At 38.5% G+C, this 17,523-nt stretch overlaps 1 long non-coding RNA gene across 1 annotated transcript; it reads right to left on the bottom strand.

Annotated features, from left to right (window-relative positions):
* Positions 1-7,679: 7,679 nt before the first annotated feature.
* Positions 7,680-17,463, bottom strand: LOC126354418 (uncharacterized). Its single transcript, XR_007565322.1, has 3 exons — positions 17,253-17,463; positions 14,158-14,305; positions 7,680-8,017 (listed from the first exon to the last, which is right to left on the bottom strand). It is a non-coding gene; the product is annotated as an uncharacterized LOC126354418 (long non-coding RNA).
* Positions 17,464-17,523: the final 60 nt, after the last annotated feature.

Consider the following 17,523-nt stretch of genomic DNA (forward strand, 5'->3'; position numbering starts at 1 on the left):
GCTCAAGTATCATGTCGTTTTTGGAAACCGAGAATCTACTCTGTAGGAATCAACATGGATTCTGGAAACAGCGATCATGTGAGACCCAACTCGCTTTATTTGTTCATGAGACCAAGAAAATATTAGATACAGGCTCCCAGGTAGATGCTATTTTCCTTGACTTCTGGAAGGAGTTTGATAGAGTTCCGCACTGTCTCCTGATAAACAAAGTAAGAGCCTACAGAATATCAGACCAGCTGTGCGGCTGGATTGAAGAGCTTTTAGCAAACAGAACACAGCATGTTGTTATCAATGGAGAGACGTCTACAGACGTTAAAGTAACCTCTGGTGTGCCACAGGGGAGTGTTATGGGACCATTGCTTTTCACAATATATATAAATGACCTAGTAGATAGTGTCGGAAGCTCCATGCGGCTTTTCGCGGATGCTGCTGTAGCATACAGAGAAGTTGCAGCATTAGAAAATTGCAGCGAAATGCAGGAAGATCTGCAGTGGATAGGCACTTTGTGCAGGGAGTGGCAACTGACCCTTAACATAGACAAATGTAATGTATTGCGAATACATAGAAATGAGGATCCTTTATTGTATGATTATGTGATAGCGGAACAAACAGTGGTAGCAGTTACTTCTGTAAAATATCTGAGAGTATGCATGCAGAACGATTTGAAGTGGAACGATCATATAAAATTAATTGTTGGTAAGGCTGGTACCAGGTTGAGATTCATTGGGAGAGTCCTTAGAAAATGTAGTCCATCAACAAAGGAGGTGTCTTACAAAACACTCGTTCGACCTATACTTGAGTATTGCTCATCAGTGTGGAATCCATACCAGATCGGGTTGATGGAGGAGATAGAGAAGATCCAAAGAAGAGTGGTGCATTTCCTCACAGGGTTATTTCGTAACCATGATAGCGTTATGGAGATGTTGAGCAAACTCAAGTGGCAGACTCTGCAAGAGAGGCACTCAGCATCACAGTGTAGCTTGCTCGCCAGGTTTTGAGAGGGTGCATTTCTGGATGAGGTATCAAATATATTGCTTCCCCCTACTTATATCTCCCAAGGAGATCACAAATTTAAAATTAGAGAGATTTGAGGGCACATGGAAGCTTTCAGACAATCTTTCTTCCTACCAACCATATGCGACTGGTACAGAAAAGGGAGGTAATGATAGTGGCACGTAAAGTGCCCTCCGCCACACACCATTGGATGGCTTGCGGAGTATAAATGTAGATGTAGATGTATGCAACATGCTATGAAAATTCCAAAGGCTACTTTCATTAATACATTTTGTTTCTATACAGGGTGAGTCACCTAACGTTACCACTGGATATATTTCGTAAACCACATCAAATACTGACAAACCGATTCCACAGACCGAACGTGAGGAGAGGGGCTAGTGTAATTGTTTAATACAAACAATACAAAAATGCACGGAAGTATGTTTTTTAACACAAACCTTCGTTTTTTTAAATGGAACCACGTTAGTTTTGTTAGAACATCTGAACATATAAACAAATACGTAATCAGTGCCGTTTGTTGCATTGTAAAATGTTTATTACATCTGGAGATATTGTAACCTAAAGTTGATGCTTGAAACCTCTGATGTTCAGTTGCAGGGTGTATGGAGAACGGTACCCAGACAGAGAGCATCCAACGTGCCACACATTGCAAAACATCTACTGCCAACTGTATGCAACAGGTATGGTCATAGCACGGAAACGGGTCTGTAACAGGCCCATCACAGGAGAAGTGGGTGCAGTTGGTGTGTTAGCTGCTGTTGCCATGAACCTACACATGACTACATGGGACATTGTGTCACCGCTTTCGCCCGTTTCATGGGGGGGGGGGGGGGGGAGGGGGGGTTGGGTTGGGATGTTTAAGGGGGACTAACCTGTTTCATGTGTCGCTACATGGTGATGACTTTAATCATAGAGTGCAATTCCGCCAATGGGCATTAACAGGGAATGCGTTGCAGTTCTACCTGTTTACCGATGAAGCGGATTTCACAAACCATGGGGCAGTGCATCTATGGAACATGCATTACTGGTCCGTGGACAATCCTCCCTGGCTCAGACAGGTAGAGCGACAGCGACCGTGGACTGTAAATGTATGGTGCGGTATCATTGGCGACCACCTCATTGGTCCTCACTTCATTGCAGGGGCCCAAACAGCTGAAACATACATCCCGTTTCTACAGTATGATCTGCCAATGTTGCTCGAAAATGTCCCACTGGAAACGCGTCGACATATGTGGTATCAGCATGATAGTGCACCTGCACATTCCGCAATTAACACTAGGGTGACCCATGACAGGATGTTCGACGGGCGTTTCATAGGACGTGAAGGATGCATAAATTGGCCAGCCCGTTCTCCTGATCTTACACCTCTGGACTTCTTTCTGGGGGGTACGTTAAAGGAGAATGTGTACCGTGATGTGCCTACAATGCCAGAGGATATGAAACAACGTATTGTGGCAGCCTGCGGTGACATTACACCAGATGTACTGCGGCATGTACGACATTCATTACACCAGAGATTGCAATTGTGTGCAGCAAATGATGGCCACTACATTGAACATCTATTAGCCTGATATGTTGGGACACACACTATTTCACTCCATAATTGAAAACGGAAACCACGTGTGTACGTGTACCACACCCCTCATGATAATGTACATGTACGTCAGTGAAAAAGACCAATAAAAAGGTGTTAGCATGTGGACGTAATGTGCTGTTCCAGTCTCTTCTGTACCTAAGGTCAATCACCGTTCACTTTGAATCCCTACGTAATTCGGTGCTCTCCGATACACACGATTGAACAGCAGAGGAGTGGTACTAAATCGTCAGATTTAGGTTACAATATCTCCGGATGTAATTAACATTTTACAATGCAACAAATGGCACTGATTACGTATTTATTTATAAGTTCAGATGTGCTAACAAAACTAATGGGGTCCCATTTAAAAAAAAACGTAGGTTTGTGTTAAAAAACATACTTCCGTGCATTTTTTTATGGTTTGTATTAACCAATTACACTAGACCCTCTCCTCACGTTCGGTCTGTGGAATCGATTCGTCAGTATTTGATGTGGTTTACGAAATATATCCAGCGGTAATGTTAGGTGACCCTCCCTGTATAGTTGCCACTGCCATTTTTTTTCCTAACCATATTTTTTAATAAGAGCTTGATTGCCATGTGGTCAGAGAAACCAGTATTTGTTACTTCAACCTCGTAATTAAAGGTCTCTTTGTTAATAAACACCTGATCAATTGTTGTCTCAGACCCATCTCCATATCTGGTGATATCAGTTACTGTAGCTTCTAAATTATATGAGGTGAAGAGATTTAGCAATTGATCCTTGTGTGCATTACCATTACTTCCAAAATTGACATTGAAATCGCCCAGTACAACTGTTGATTTTGACCTAAGTCTCAATTCATTCATTAGACCATCAAGATTTTTTTTTAAAAATAAAGGAATATTCCCAGAAGGTGGCCTGTATATACAGACAATTACCAAACCACAGTCAGTCAGTTCACAGATACAGCATTCAAATTCTTTTTCTATATACTTCACTTTGTTTAACTTTACTTCTTTAGAATTAAGATTGTCTCTAACATAAATACAAACACCTCCGCATCTGTACTTTTTCTGAAAAAATTGCTTATGATTTTAAATTTGGGGAGGGCTGCTGTACATATCTGAGAGTTTTGTAACCAATCCCTTTAATATAACTATTTATAAGGAAACTTTTATATTTCAGTCAAAAGGGTTTACACAAAATGAAGATATATATATAGAAATGAGCCACTGCCACATATTCAGAAACTGTATAAGACTTTTGAAAGTTTTCAACAATTAGGTTGAAAACCTGTCTTTTTGCCACCATGTGACCTGTTTTCTCCCTCTAACATTTTGTTTCTTTATTTTGAGTCTGAGGCCCCATCTGAGAAAACAAAATATGTTTCTGTCCACAGTGAAATGAAATATTTCAAGTTCTATGCCATCAGTTCACCGCAAGTCTTGCAGTTTTAGTCAATGGACATGCATTACACTAGTGTAGTTCAATAATCCCAACAAAGCCATCATTTCATCTTTATTAATTTATTAGGTATCTTTCTCCCTGAAAAGTTTCCCTGGATACTTTGAATGTACCTATTACAAGGTACTCGTAGTACAGCTAAGGAATATGTCCATAATTTGTTCATAAAAAAACCTATAGTCGATTTATAGTACTTTTTGCAGCTCTTTTCACACCCAGTATGTGAGTTGTAATGCTATGAGGATGTGTGTGTGAGTTCTTTGGTGGAGCAAGTGACTTTTGTACTCTTCCATCTTTACTGACAAACAGTCCACTATCTGCACGATCACTGTCTCCTATTTTGTGACCCAATGCTGCTTCTTCAGTGTCAGAATCATTTTTAAACTCTGTGTCCTGGATTTCTTCAAAATCAAATTCTCCATCTTCGGAATCATCAGCTTTACTTTCAGCCATCACTTCTTCAATTAGCGGCCCGATTCTCCTCTCTCCTGCCTCGTAAGATATGCTGTGATGGAGTTACAGTACTTAAAAGATATTAAAATGAGGTACCAAGCAAGAAAAGTGTTTTGTAACACTAAACAAATTCAATACTGTGTACATGTATGCACAAGAATAACGTAAGTGGAGCTAACAGTAAACTAACACCAGCACATGCTGGTCTGTGACACCTGGAACTGTTTGTTGTAAGCCAGCTGGAAGTACTATGATTAAAATACCAGGTACATCATATTAAATTATGCATATCATGATCATTTAAAGCTACTGAGAAGATAGGTAGTTCGAAGCAACTATCAGACATTTTGCATGTACTTACAGGTTAATAGCTATGTTGCTATAAACAGTATCAGCTGTACATCTAGCCAATTCAAGATGTTTACATCTGAGTAAAATATGTGGGCCTGAAGAACCCTGTACAACAATTAACTATGACATGCTATTGATCTGCATCAAGGAAACTGATAAGTTACAGTTAACTGCAATATTTGTTCTTGAATGTTTTGTAGTAAGAGCGAGAACAATAATTCTCTTTAAACAAAATGCACGTATGATTTTTGACTTCATCAGATGAGAACAGGTAAATTACCATTTTCACCTTGAAAGATGAAACCACTGCAGAAATGTTGTCTGTAGGGCAAGACACTACACTGGAGAATGGTGTCCCACAAATTACTTTTGATAGCAATGAGAGCCATTTGAAATCTGTGCATGATACCAACCAAATATGTGGCTCGCTCAGCACCCTGTTTAACCTGTGACACCATGTGCATTGATAACTGGCTGTCTCTACACTCTTCTACAAGGATCATCAGGAGTCAGACAAATCCTGAATTCATCAGAGAAGAGAACCAGGCACCACTGACATGACCACTGTGTGTGTTCTCTTGTCAGCCTCTTTCACTCTGGGTGGTTTGTACCGTTGCTCAGGTTGTATGCTTAGCAGCCAGTTGTTGATGTGGAGATGGTTGCCTACTGCCTGGTGCAATACAGTCTTCTCACCTTCCTCTGTAACAGCAGTGCACATTTCTGTTGCATTTTTCGTCGGGGTACCTATGAGCCATGTATCCACCAACAGCTGGTGTTATTGACCATGGGCAATTATTACAAGGCAGTGGTTAGTGACTTGTGTCAAGGGCATACCAAGTGAGGGGTGTAGGTTGGCAGTTGCCTCCCAACACCTCTTCAGTGCCAGAGTTGGCTACGTAGCCAGTGTATGGGTGCATCATTTCTGATTTTAGAACTGCAGATCCCTTCTTAGACAAATGTACTCCCCAGGTTTACTGTGTCCTTTAGCAAAATATTTGTCATACGTATACTGGTGAAACTGAGGATCTGCCCCATTGATGTATGAGTAGGATATAGTGCAGCGACTACTGGTAAAGGTGAGGTAGAATTGACTGAGTGCAAGAGATTACAGGTTTAAATATCAGTAACAAAATCCAAGTCCAGACCTGGATAACAGATGATTGGCACCATGACTGGAATTACAGGACCACCAGTAAGCATATGTATGACATTTTCTGAGTGTCAAAGGCAGATTAGAATTAAGCCTGGATGAACCAACTACAGAAATGGCACACTTCATTACTGGGAATGATCCTTACCCTATCCATCAACACAGAATAGGGAGAAGGGCAACAGCCCTCTGCACTTGCGGAGAAATAAGTACACCAGAGCATATAGTGCTTTGTTGTAATTTACATCAGATAGAAAGGGGAAACAGACTTGATAATTTGAACTCAGACATAATTTATGAAGACACCAGATGATGAAAGTTAGTTAACACTACTGCCACCAGATGATGGAAGTTAGTTAACTCAACTGCCAATAGAATATCAAGATCACTGAATGATGAGATTCATTATAAGAAACATAAGTATGCCTCAGTATCTGAGTTATTAGTGTAGTTGAATACCATACAGGGGGGCCCAGGTTCAATTCACAGCCAGGTAAGAGATTTTAGCCACTCAGAGACTGAGTATTATGTTGTTTTCATTATAATTTTATCATCATTGACACAGAAGTTGCCAAAGTGGCATCAAATATGAGGACTTGCACTTGGTGGTGAACAGCCCCAGATGGGGTCATCTGGCCAATAACACCATATGATCATTTCATATTTTTATTGTATTGATGCCCAACTAAGGGTCAAGATCAAAGAGATTTGAAGTGTATGTTGTAGTGTTTTGGGATATTTGTAAGCATCCCCATTGGAAAGCCATTGAAAAGAGATGCTCGTGGGTAAACTGAATAAGGATAAATGTAGTCGGAAAGGGAAACTGTGTGTTTTCCTTTCTTGTATGCAGTGAATGTGGAGCAGTAGTGAAGCTGGCGAGAAGGAGCCCAGTAAAAATGGTACTGCAACCACTGGTCATCTGGGAGTCATCTGTGCCATGGTGCAGTGAGGGCCTGAATCAGAGAGCCATGGAGTAAATGATGCACCAACAAGGACATAATTATCAACTGAAGAGTGGTAGTTGTTTTTATGATTTTTCTCTCAGGTCTTACAGTATACATCTACAGATGTTTGATTGTACTCAAGAAAGTGGTATTACCTTAGCAATTGTTAGTTGTTTTGTGAAAAGTAATTGTGAAAATGTAAGGCAAAATAGACCCCTATTTGTGAGAAGTGTGGCTATTTATTTTGTAACACAATAGAGAGAACTTGCGGAAGCATTCCAGGAAACCTCACCACAGTTGAATCGACAGGGATGTGGCATGGAAGGGTCCGGACCATCTAAAAACTTCTCTGAGAAGAGAAGATAAAGGTAATGCTACTTTCATCTGCCAGTGTATTTGGGCCAGCAAAATTTGCCCTGTTATATTGGCCAGGGTAGCAACTTCCCGCTAGTGCTGGTATAAGACCCACCACAAATCTTATAAAATAAGCAACAGCAGGAAGAGATGGAAAAATGCACCCCATCTGGTGACTCTGATAAATGCAAATGGAGAATGCACCAGCAAGTAACTGCAGACAATTAATTTGAGTCAGAATTATGACTCGAAAGAATAGAAGACAGGGAAGTTGCCCCTGGCAACCAGCGATCAAAAACAGTGTCTTATGACACACGTAACAAGAAATCGAAAATAATTAAGAACTTCTTTTGAACGAATTGTCTAAGAAAGAATAGTAAACACACAATGAATGGAAAATATAATTTATTGTCATAAATCTGAAACAATAAGAAAGAAGAAGACAGTGGCAGCAGAAAGTGCACCCATATTACAAGCAATGAGTTCACGGGATTAGCTCAAAACTTAACAAAATTGTTTCGAGTGGATAATGCATACGGTGGATGTCAATCCTGCGGGAGTTATCAACACAGAGTGGTGAGCAGTTACGTGAGTACGGTGTGCTGTGTTGTCCAGTCGGCGGCAGTGGGCAGCACGAGAGCAGATGTCGACTTTAGCTTCAGCATCAGCTTTGGCTTTGGCTGTTCTACAACCAGCATGCAGCTCACAGCTCCGCAGAAGGATGAACTGTGAACATTTAAAAAGAAGCAACAGTTCTGTGAGTATAGGATTTAATATTGTCAATTGGTAACAAATAGTGCATGCCGATCACAAGAAAGATGGCACTGCGAAAAGATACATTACAATCAATACTAGAAGGTGTAATTAAAGAACAAGCAGAGAAGGCCAAGGAATGACAGAAAGTGGAACAAGCAGAATTAATTAAGTCCATTAAGGAACAAATTAAAGGTATGATGGAAAAGTTTGTCCTTCGTGTGAGACTTTGTTGTGAAGTTGACATCTGAAGCAGGTTTTTTGTAAATTTGGCATATGAACCAGGCAGTCAAAGCTGAAAAAGATGCAGGAGAATGTTGATCACCATATAATAATTCTGCTGGTGAAATGTTGTGAAAAGACGAAATGTGAGAAATGCTGAGAAACAATAACCAAGTATTTTCCCTTGAGTGCAAAGTATGAAGTTTGCACTCAAATTTTCAAACAAAATTTTTAGTTTCACCATATGATTGTTATGAGAACAGTGCCATTTGGATATCAAGAATCCCAGTTTCTTCACAAAATTGTTGGTTTTCCAATGAGGAAAACTGCAAATCATTGTCCAAAACAAATTATTGTTTGTGGCAAATGTTCTGAACAAAGGGAAGTGGGTGTGCTCTTATAGCATTATCACTAGTTGTTGAATTCATTGGAATGACAAACTGGTATTTTCTGTAAACATCAATGATAATTAGCCATTCTGTATTCCAGAAAGGATCAGCAAAATCAATGTGGGTGAATTGTCAAGGAATGTCAGATCAAGGTCAATTTAAAAATGTTTGGCATGGCACTGTCTGGTTATCTATGCATGCTTTATGAGCAGTCATCTGTTGTATCTTTTTTGTCAAGCCTGAGCCACATACGATGCTGCTTATTTCTAATGAGTCCCCAATGTTCTCCGTATAATAGTTTCCAAATGTGTTGCTACAGTGGTGTGGGAATTATGACTTGCATTTGCTCATCAGGACTATGCAATAAAATTACACCATTCTGAAGAAAAAGGATGTTGCATGGTATTTACAGACTACTGCTTCTGTAATTGATTTTGGATTATGAGACCAGCTCATCCGATTATAAGACCTGAACAGTCATACAGACTGATCCTGTTCAGGGGCTTGTGCAAATCACTGCCAATCAATGGAAAAAGTTTGCAGTACATGCAAATCAGATTGGTAAATTTCAAGGCAAGAAGCTTCTGATGCATCAAATTTTGGGACATTCCCTGTAGGTAAACAAGACAGAGTGCAGAGCTTCTTTGTTTGAATGTCATTTGCCATAAGCACTGGTGATTTCAAGGAAGTACTGATCAGTGTTTCAGCTTCTGTACTATATAATGAATGAAAAAGAGCAGCTGAAGTGTATGATCCACCATGAGAAAACATTTTCTGCCATGCAGAAATTAATGAAATTTTGTGATACGATTGCTGATGGCTAGGCTTCCTTTTCCAGCTGACTGTAGTTAACATCTTAGATGTGAAAGCTAAGGTGCATTCCATGTTTCAAACCTTCTGAAATAAAACTGTCCCTATTGCCTGTGATGAAGCATCAACTGTGAGCAGTTCTGCTTTTTGTGGATCGAAATGAATAAGGGTTGAGCAGCTAAGCAATGCAATTCTTGACTTTCAGAATGATTGTTTGCCTTCTCCACTCCACTGGAAGGGAACATTTTTACACCAGTGATAATGCAAAGGAGCAGTAATTTGTGCTATGTTTGAATAATTTTGATATCATAGGTCAGTTTGCCCAGAATGTTCTGTAATTATTGTGCATTTTTAGGAGAATCTCTGGATGGCCTGTAAATAGTTCATTGAGTTACGAGCACCATGAGAATCAATGAAATGTGCCAAACATTCAGTTTCATATTGAAAAATGAACATTTCTGTACATTATACTTAAGTTCAGCCTTGGCTAAAACTTGAAAAAGAGATTACAAATTTTGGATATACTGCTCTGGTGTTTGTCTGGACACAATGATGTCTTCTAAATAATGAGGATGTGATGTGACTTTCAGTGACTTTTGTTCAGCAGATGTGTTTACAAAGGGCAGGCTCTGGTATTGATACAAGCCATTGTGTGTATTGACCACCATAATTTTTTCATTTCCTCATCCGGAGGAAACTGAATGTAAGAACTGGATAAATCAAGTTTAGACAAGAACTGCCCACCTGCTGAGCAATTTATAAGTTCTCAATATATCTGGAAGTGAGAAAGACTCAATAACTTTATGTTAACTGTTGCTGTGAAGTTGACATCAAATTTGATTTAACCAGTTGGTTTTCTTGTGATAACCAGAGGAGATGCTGACTGACTAGCAGAAATAGATTTCAAATCACAATTTGTTCTAACCTGTTGAGTTTAGAAACAGCTTCATGACAAATGGCATGAGGCACTGGACATGCACAATAAAACTGTGGTTGAGGATTGTCTATGAGTGTAATGAGCACTTGAAAATTCTTTGCATATTCCATTGTGCCATTGAATATATGTCCACATTTTTCACACAACTAAAGAATACAGGCATGGAAAACTTGAATATCAACAGCATGTACATTGCCCTGAATAATCCAAACACATCTAATGCATCCGTGTTAAGAATACTGCGACTCGAGTATGATTGAACTGTTGTGAATAGCACTGATACAGTAAATGTTTATATTTGGTGTGCAAAATACACATCCCAAGAGCAGAGATACTTTCACGCTTGTAAGCAGAGAGGTGCAGCAGTGATTTTTGGAGTGAGGGTGTCCCAATTGCGCACACATATTTTGATTAATGATTGTGACTGAAGCATCAGTATCTAACTGAAATGGTACAGACTGAAGGCAAATCTGTAAAAATATGAATAGTTTGCAGTCTGTTCTCTTAAAGTGACTGTCAGTTCTAACTTTCAGAAGCCTGATTATATCTGTTTTGTGAGAGACAGAGCCTGCCACTGTTTGTCCATATGAGGAGAGCTTATTTGAATTAGCCAAATTTTGTACTGTATGCATTGCTTTGTGATTTGTGCACTTGCTTCTATGGATTGTGACGTTCCCTTTACCTATTGATTAATGTTGCACTTGATTTTGACAAGTTTTGAAATCACATATCCTGCAATCCTGAAAAGATATTCCAGAAATTGATACTATGAAGGATAGTAACAAATGGTGTAGACTGAACAAGAAATGAATTCCGAAAGTGGCTCATCCCATTTTATTTGCTCTTTTCCATAGTGGATGGCCATTTCCAGTACCACAGTTTATACAGCCGAAGAGATGCACATCTCTTCCTCCATGAACATATTGATTAGAGTCATAGTGCTAACCGAACTTCACAGAGGCATATTATGCAGTGGCAGGAACACAAAAGTAAAAGTGCACCCAAAATAGTTGGTAGTATAATCACAGTATTAATAACAGTGCCCCTATCTACTTGTGGAAGAATGTTACCACTTTGAAGTTTCATATTATTTCACACAAGATGTTCAGAAGTAAAGATATTTCATGATCACAGACTCTCTATGTTATCAGACCTTGTTGCGAGTACAAATATTGGCAATAGATTTTCACAAACTGACATAGAGATATTTTCTATGTGGTGGTCAGTTGTAGACCTTAAATAGCATAGATGTTTAGGGTTTAATTCCTGACCATAACTTTCACATAATCTGGCACAGAGATGGTAGTTGAATGCTTGCTGGCGTAGACTATAATGCAATCTGACATAGAGATGCTATTGGTGTACTGGTTGGTCACAGACTGCAAATTTTGGGGGCGGACGACTATTTAAAGACAAGCATAAGAACATTACATTATTTCCAAAATTACATAATGATTTGAAATTTGGAGGAGGAGGAGGAGAAGATTAGTGTTTAATGTCCCATCGACAACGAGGTCATTAGAAATGGAGCACAATCTCAGATCAGAGAAGGATGCAGAAGGAAATTGGCCATGCCTTTTCAAAGGAACCATCATAGCATTTTTCTTAATCATTTCTGGGAAATCACAGAAGACCTAAATCGGGATGGCTGGATGTGGGTTTGAACAGTCCTCCTGAATGTGAGTCTAGTGTGCTAACCCCTGCATCACATCACTTGGCGCTTTGAAATTTGGCTAGGTCAGATTTTAATATTTTGTATGGACTCTAAGACTTTACTATTGTCTGATGTGTGAAAAAGGTGTCAGGTTAGTAATTCACAAAAGTACATGGAACATTATAATCAGGGGTCTTCTGAATTCTCCTATTATGAGCATGGCAACTATCTTGAAATAAATACTTTATGATTCTAAATTATTTGAAATCTTAGTAATTGACTGAATTAATTAGTGAGAGGTGTTCTCTGATTCAGAGAAAATTAGTGCAGTCTAAGTTCAGAATCTTGTGAATTTCACTCCGAGTGTCCAGATTTTTTATGCCAATTATTTTGTAACTTGATTTATTTCAGATAATTCTAAACATGTTCTCAAAAAATTTGGAGTCCCTGTTTTTGAATGTGGGGTTACCTCCTCTGCTGATTATTTGATCACAACACTTTTCCTTCTGTATGATGCTATTGTAACTTTAGATGTCACTTGTAATTATTCAGTGTTTCAGTAAAATGCATCATTATATTCAGGAACATAAATATAAACAACTCATCTATAAGTTTAAATAAGATTTTGCATAAATTATAATTTTACACATTCTGTGCATATTGTATATTACTTGTGCACCTGAATTAGATGTAGAATGAAAAAGTGAAAAAAAATGTAGTTATGCTTTGGAGCAGAAAACATAACATATGGTTTTCAACGTGCTATGTCTCAGATTTCTATGAGAATTGCCAGGAACAGCAGGTAAATATTAAGATTCAGATTGCGAGATAATATTAACCTCGATTTACTCAGCAGACACGAGGTATTTGAGGCAGAGACCACTTAGAACTAGCAGCGGTGAGTGTTGCAATCATAGGCACATGAAAATCAGTTTCTGTGAAGCCTTGTACTTCTTGAGCTTTGATTTCTTTGAGTACCTAGAGACAAGAGTTATAATGCTTTAGAATCTCAGCCCACATTCTATTGTCCACAGGGTTTTGAATAATGGGATTGCAAAGCATTTGATCTTGAAAAGAAGCTCCACAAGTTCAATGAAATTTTCAATTCCTGGTTATGCCCTAAATTTCCCTGTAAGGTTGGTTACTATGATAAAATTGATTGCTATGAAGGTTGCCCAGAAAGTAATGTGCCATATTTTTTTCCTTCAACAGTTCTTTATTGAACATAGGGAGAATTACACACATGAAAGAATGGTGTTTTATCTACACGCCCCATTTTTCCACATAATCTCCATCCCATTCTATGGCCTTCCTCCAGTGCAAAACAAGGGTGTGTATGCTCTGTTGGTAACAATCCTTGCCCTGGTAGTGGAGCCAGTGCTTCACTGTGTGAATCACCTCTTCATTGTTTTCAAAATCTGGGACAATCAGACCTCCCTTTCAACTTCAAAACATTGCAACAGATCAAGACAAATGTTTTTTCCGTGTGATTTGTGATCCACCATTAGTGCAGGACCCATCTTGCACACACTTCTGAATATCCAACACTGCAGATAATTGCTACCACAGTTCCTTTGCTGATTGACAGATGCAGCACCAATAGCCAAGTCATAATGTGTCTATCCTTGCAAATGACAACATCAGTTCACTGCAACATGTCAGGTGTGACAGCCATGGATCGTCTCCACTGCAAATTGTGGAGTGCGGTCAAACTGCCTTCTGAAGATCTCACCCTCCATGCCCAGTGACTAACTGTACTTCTGTTGGCAGCAGATGCTCCATAGACTTTTAACAAGCGTCTGTGAATATTCTGCACAGTTTCTTTCTTTACAGTGAGAAATTCAATGATGGCACTTAGCTTATAACGTACATCACCTGTAGATGCCATTTTGAAACTGGGCAACCCTCGTATGATGCTACATACAAAAATATTTGAAATGAGCAGAAGCTACACGAATCTGTGCTTCAAAAAATTCAGCAAGCTTGCTAATGAATAACTCATAGGGTAGGATTTGGAGCTCTACTTGAGGGAATAACTTGTGACATAGGATGAAAATTGACACTCCTATCCAAGAAAAGAAGAAAGAACATTGTGAATCACCCGTGATTTTGTTCAAGCTGAATATGGCACTCCATTCATTGCTCTTATTTTTCATTTGGCATTCTGTGCTGCATTTTTTGTTGATTGCTGAGCTTCCACCAGTTTACTTATGGTGTTTAGCAAAGCCTGAAATACGTTGGCTCTGAAACTGAATAAGAACAGTGAGTGTTTGTTCTCCAGAAATTACCATTGCATACAAAATTTAAATCACCTCAAGAGTAGAGATAACAAATTAGGAACATGGTAACAATAATGAAAAAATGAAGATATCTTGACTATCTATGCTCCTGACTGTTTGTAGGAAAGAAAAACTTGAATTAATTGCATCAACATGGAAAGAAATAGTGATCAGTGTAGTATGCAAAGATATCACATTTTCATAGAAATGTCTGTTGTGTCTGTCAGTATAATGAGGTGGATGAACATTCTAGAATACATCAAACACTCTAGAAGGATTAAAACTTAAATCCTTATATTTACAACATATTCAATATGCATATGCAGGTTTGTATCCAGTAGTCTCACCCCCCCCCCCCCCCCCCTCCCCGTCTCCAACGCTCCCTCTCTCTGTTCCACTAACACTGGACTTGCAGTATTGACTAGCTGTTGTGTAATAGTAATAGCAATGGTGTCAAACCAGAGTTCTCTCTGGCTTCGTGCTGCATCTCACATCTCACTGCAGTGTTGCCTACATGCTTGATAGTATCAGAGAGTAGTCTAATGATAAGTGAGACATAATTTGAGGACAATCTGAAGCAGAGTGCTGAATCTGTTGCCTTAAAAAGATGCTTGGCTCAGTCACATTTGCAAACAGTGAGGTGATGTGAAGACACCTTCCTCTGATGCCGCATGTAGTGACATCTGGCAGCATCTGGAGACCCCTCAGCAGCACTGGCTCATTGCAGGCAATTTAAAATTTTTTTGAATGAAGCTGGGAGTGACACTTAACATGCTGAGTGCTGGCAAAGAACACAGCTTCAATACCACAATTAGTATTTTTAATAAGTGGTCAACATAGTTTTACAGTGGTTATGAATATTATTTAGTAAGAAACTATCTTCGTTTCCTTCACTTCTTTTCCTTCTAGAAACAAAACTAGTATAAGTCCTCCCCTGCTTCCTGTTCTCATCAGGGTACAGTCTTTAATTACAGTACTGAAAAACAGATATTGCATTGTAATGGGAAAGTCGCTTCCATTACTATATTCCTGCAATATATGCAAATTTTCCATGAGAACTGTTATAGTTACTTAATTTTTATTCTTCTCTTTCTTTTTTCTCAAAATGTATGTATATTAATCACACACTTTTACTTGGCCCCTATCTTATTGATGAAAGTCAGCTGACTTTGGGCACCTTGTAATGTTTACAGTCACTGCTGATTTGCCTAACAACATAGCTCACTCTGTTAATGATATGCTCATGATACAATACTAATTACCACACATCAGAGAATTTCAAAGCTGAATAGCATTACAAAGGAATCTTTTCATATGGACTTGGGCTAGTTTACAACCAATTAACTCCTGTGTAATTCAATAAAACCCAACAACTGCTGATGAGAGTGTCAAATGAAGTAGAAAATAAGTCAGGAAAACTTTTAGGGGTTTGCTTTGACTCTGAACACTGCTGGGAAGAACATATCAGTCACATATCTAAAAAATATCTCAGATGTCATACTTCATTTTGAAACTTAGAAATGTAGTGAGTTTGGATTACCTTAGGGTGACATAGTTTGGACCACTCAAGTGACATGTTTCATAATGTCTGATTGTGTCAGGATACTTCCCTCACAGCAAGAGTATGTTAAAAATACAGAAAAGTATTACCCATAATGTGGAAGACAGATCATGTGGAACACTGTCATCCTCTTTTTTTCCAGAGGCTCAGAATACTCACAATTATAAATTTATACATCTGTGTATATGTGTTCAGCGCTTTTTTTTAAAAAAAAAAAAAAAAAAAAAAAAAAAAAAAAAAAAAAAAAACGGATTTTGCTGATTGGGGTGTGGAGGGTGGGGTGAAGGGTGGAGGAGGGGGAGGAATTAATGAACACATCAAATAAGGCACAAGTTAGCAAGAACTTGGCCTTGTTTCATCTATGGATCTAAAAGTACAGCTGACTATAAGATCACCCATTTTACCATTTTAAATAATTCTTTGAGCTCCCTGAAAAGGTTATTAGCATTAAAAAATTTCTCCTATCGTTTATTGTATTATTGTGTGCTGTGGTTATGTGGTGTATAATTATGTCCTGTATACTCTGTCCAATTATGCACAGTGTTAACACTATACTATATTATGGTATAACTTACTGACACTAGCTCTTAGAAATTTTTCTGCAGTGTATTTTATTTCCATGCTTAATATATGTACTGAAATTTATTGACATTAGTTTATTTTATTATTATGTACCAGTATGTGTTACTATGTCCTGTACTCCAATGGCAAAGCCTATTTCATGCAAAATAGTCAATGGCGAATAAAAATTCTTGATTCAACATACATGGCAGTATTGTGTGCCATAGCAATAAGTAGCCATTGCGTGAATAGTGTTATTTGTGTGTGGCATTGTGTGTAGTGAGTGTCACTATTAATTACAGAAATCAGTAAAGAGGCTTTACCAGTACCTGATCCTTTTTAGTGACTTGCCATCAACTTTTGTGTCACTTCTGTAACACATTAAACTGTTACATGTTCATTCCTTTTACAAGATGAAAACAGGCTGACCTGGAAGAAGGAGGTGGGGCTTCTCCAAGTAGCTAATGTGCTATAAGCTGATAATAACCTCTGGTTCTAGAATTCCTCCTTACAGGGGCCAAGTTAAAGTGTGTGATGAATACCTATTACTGAAGAAAAACAGTTTAAACTTCAAATTAAATTCAGCTAAGAAACTGCTGGTTGGTAATCATTATCGGAAAATTTCATTGTCTGAGGTAGTCTCATAACTCTCTGTAGCAAATACGAGGGGGAAAACATTTGGTTAAACTTATGACAACAAAACAACAAACACAACAAAACATGGGTTTTCATGTCGTTTAAGTGGTAACTAAGTAAACTACCCAGTAAGCATTTTGCTTAGTAAATAAGAAGTACCTTTCTCAACTCTTCATTTAATAAATAAATAAAATGGATTACTTATAATCAACAATTGACAGAATAAGTATTCAGCTGTGCAGAAATGAAATTATCATTTCTCAGAAGACAGACTTTCTCTCGGCCACTTATCATAATCCATACAATAAAATTAAGAAGCACTACTAATTTATCCCAACAGCAAGTGTTGTTTGTTGGCTACTTGAAATATCAGGAATTTCCAATGCATGAGTATTTCGTGGAATGAAGCATCCTTGTTTTTAGGTCATTT

The sequence above is a fragment of the Schistocerca gregaria genome, chromosome 3 (genome assembly GCF_023897955.1).
Source record: "Schistocerca gregaria isolate iqSchGreg1 chromosome 3, iqSchGreg1.2, whole genome shotgun sequence".
In the NCBI taxonomy this organism is placed as follows: Eukaryota; Metazoa; Arthropoda; class Insecta; order Orthoptera; family Acrididae; genus Schistocerca; species Schistocerca gregaria.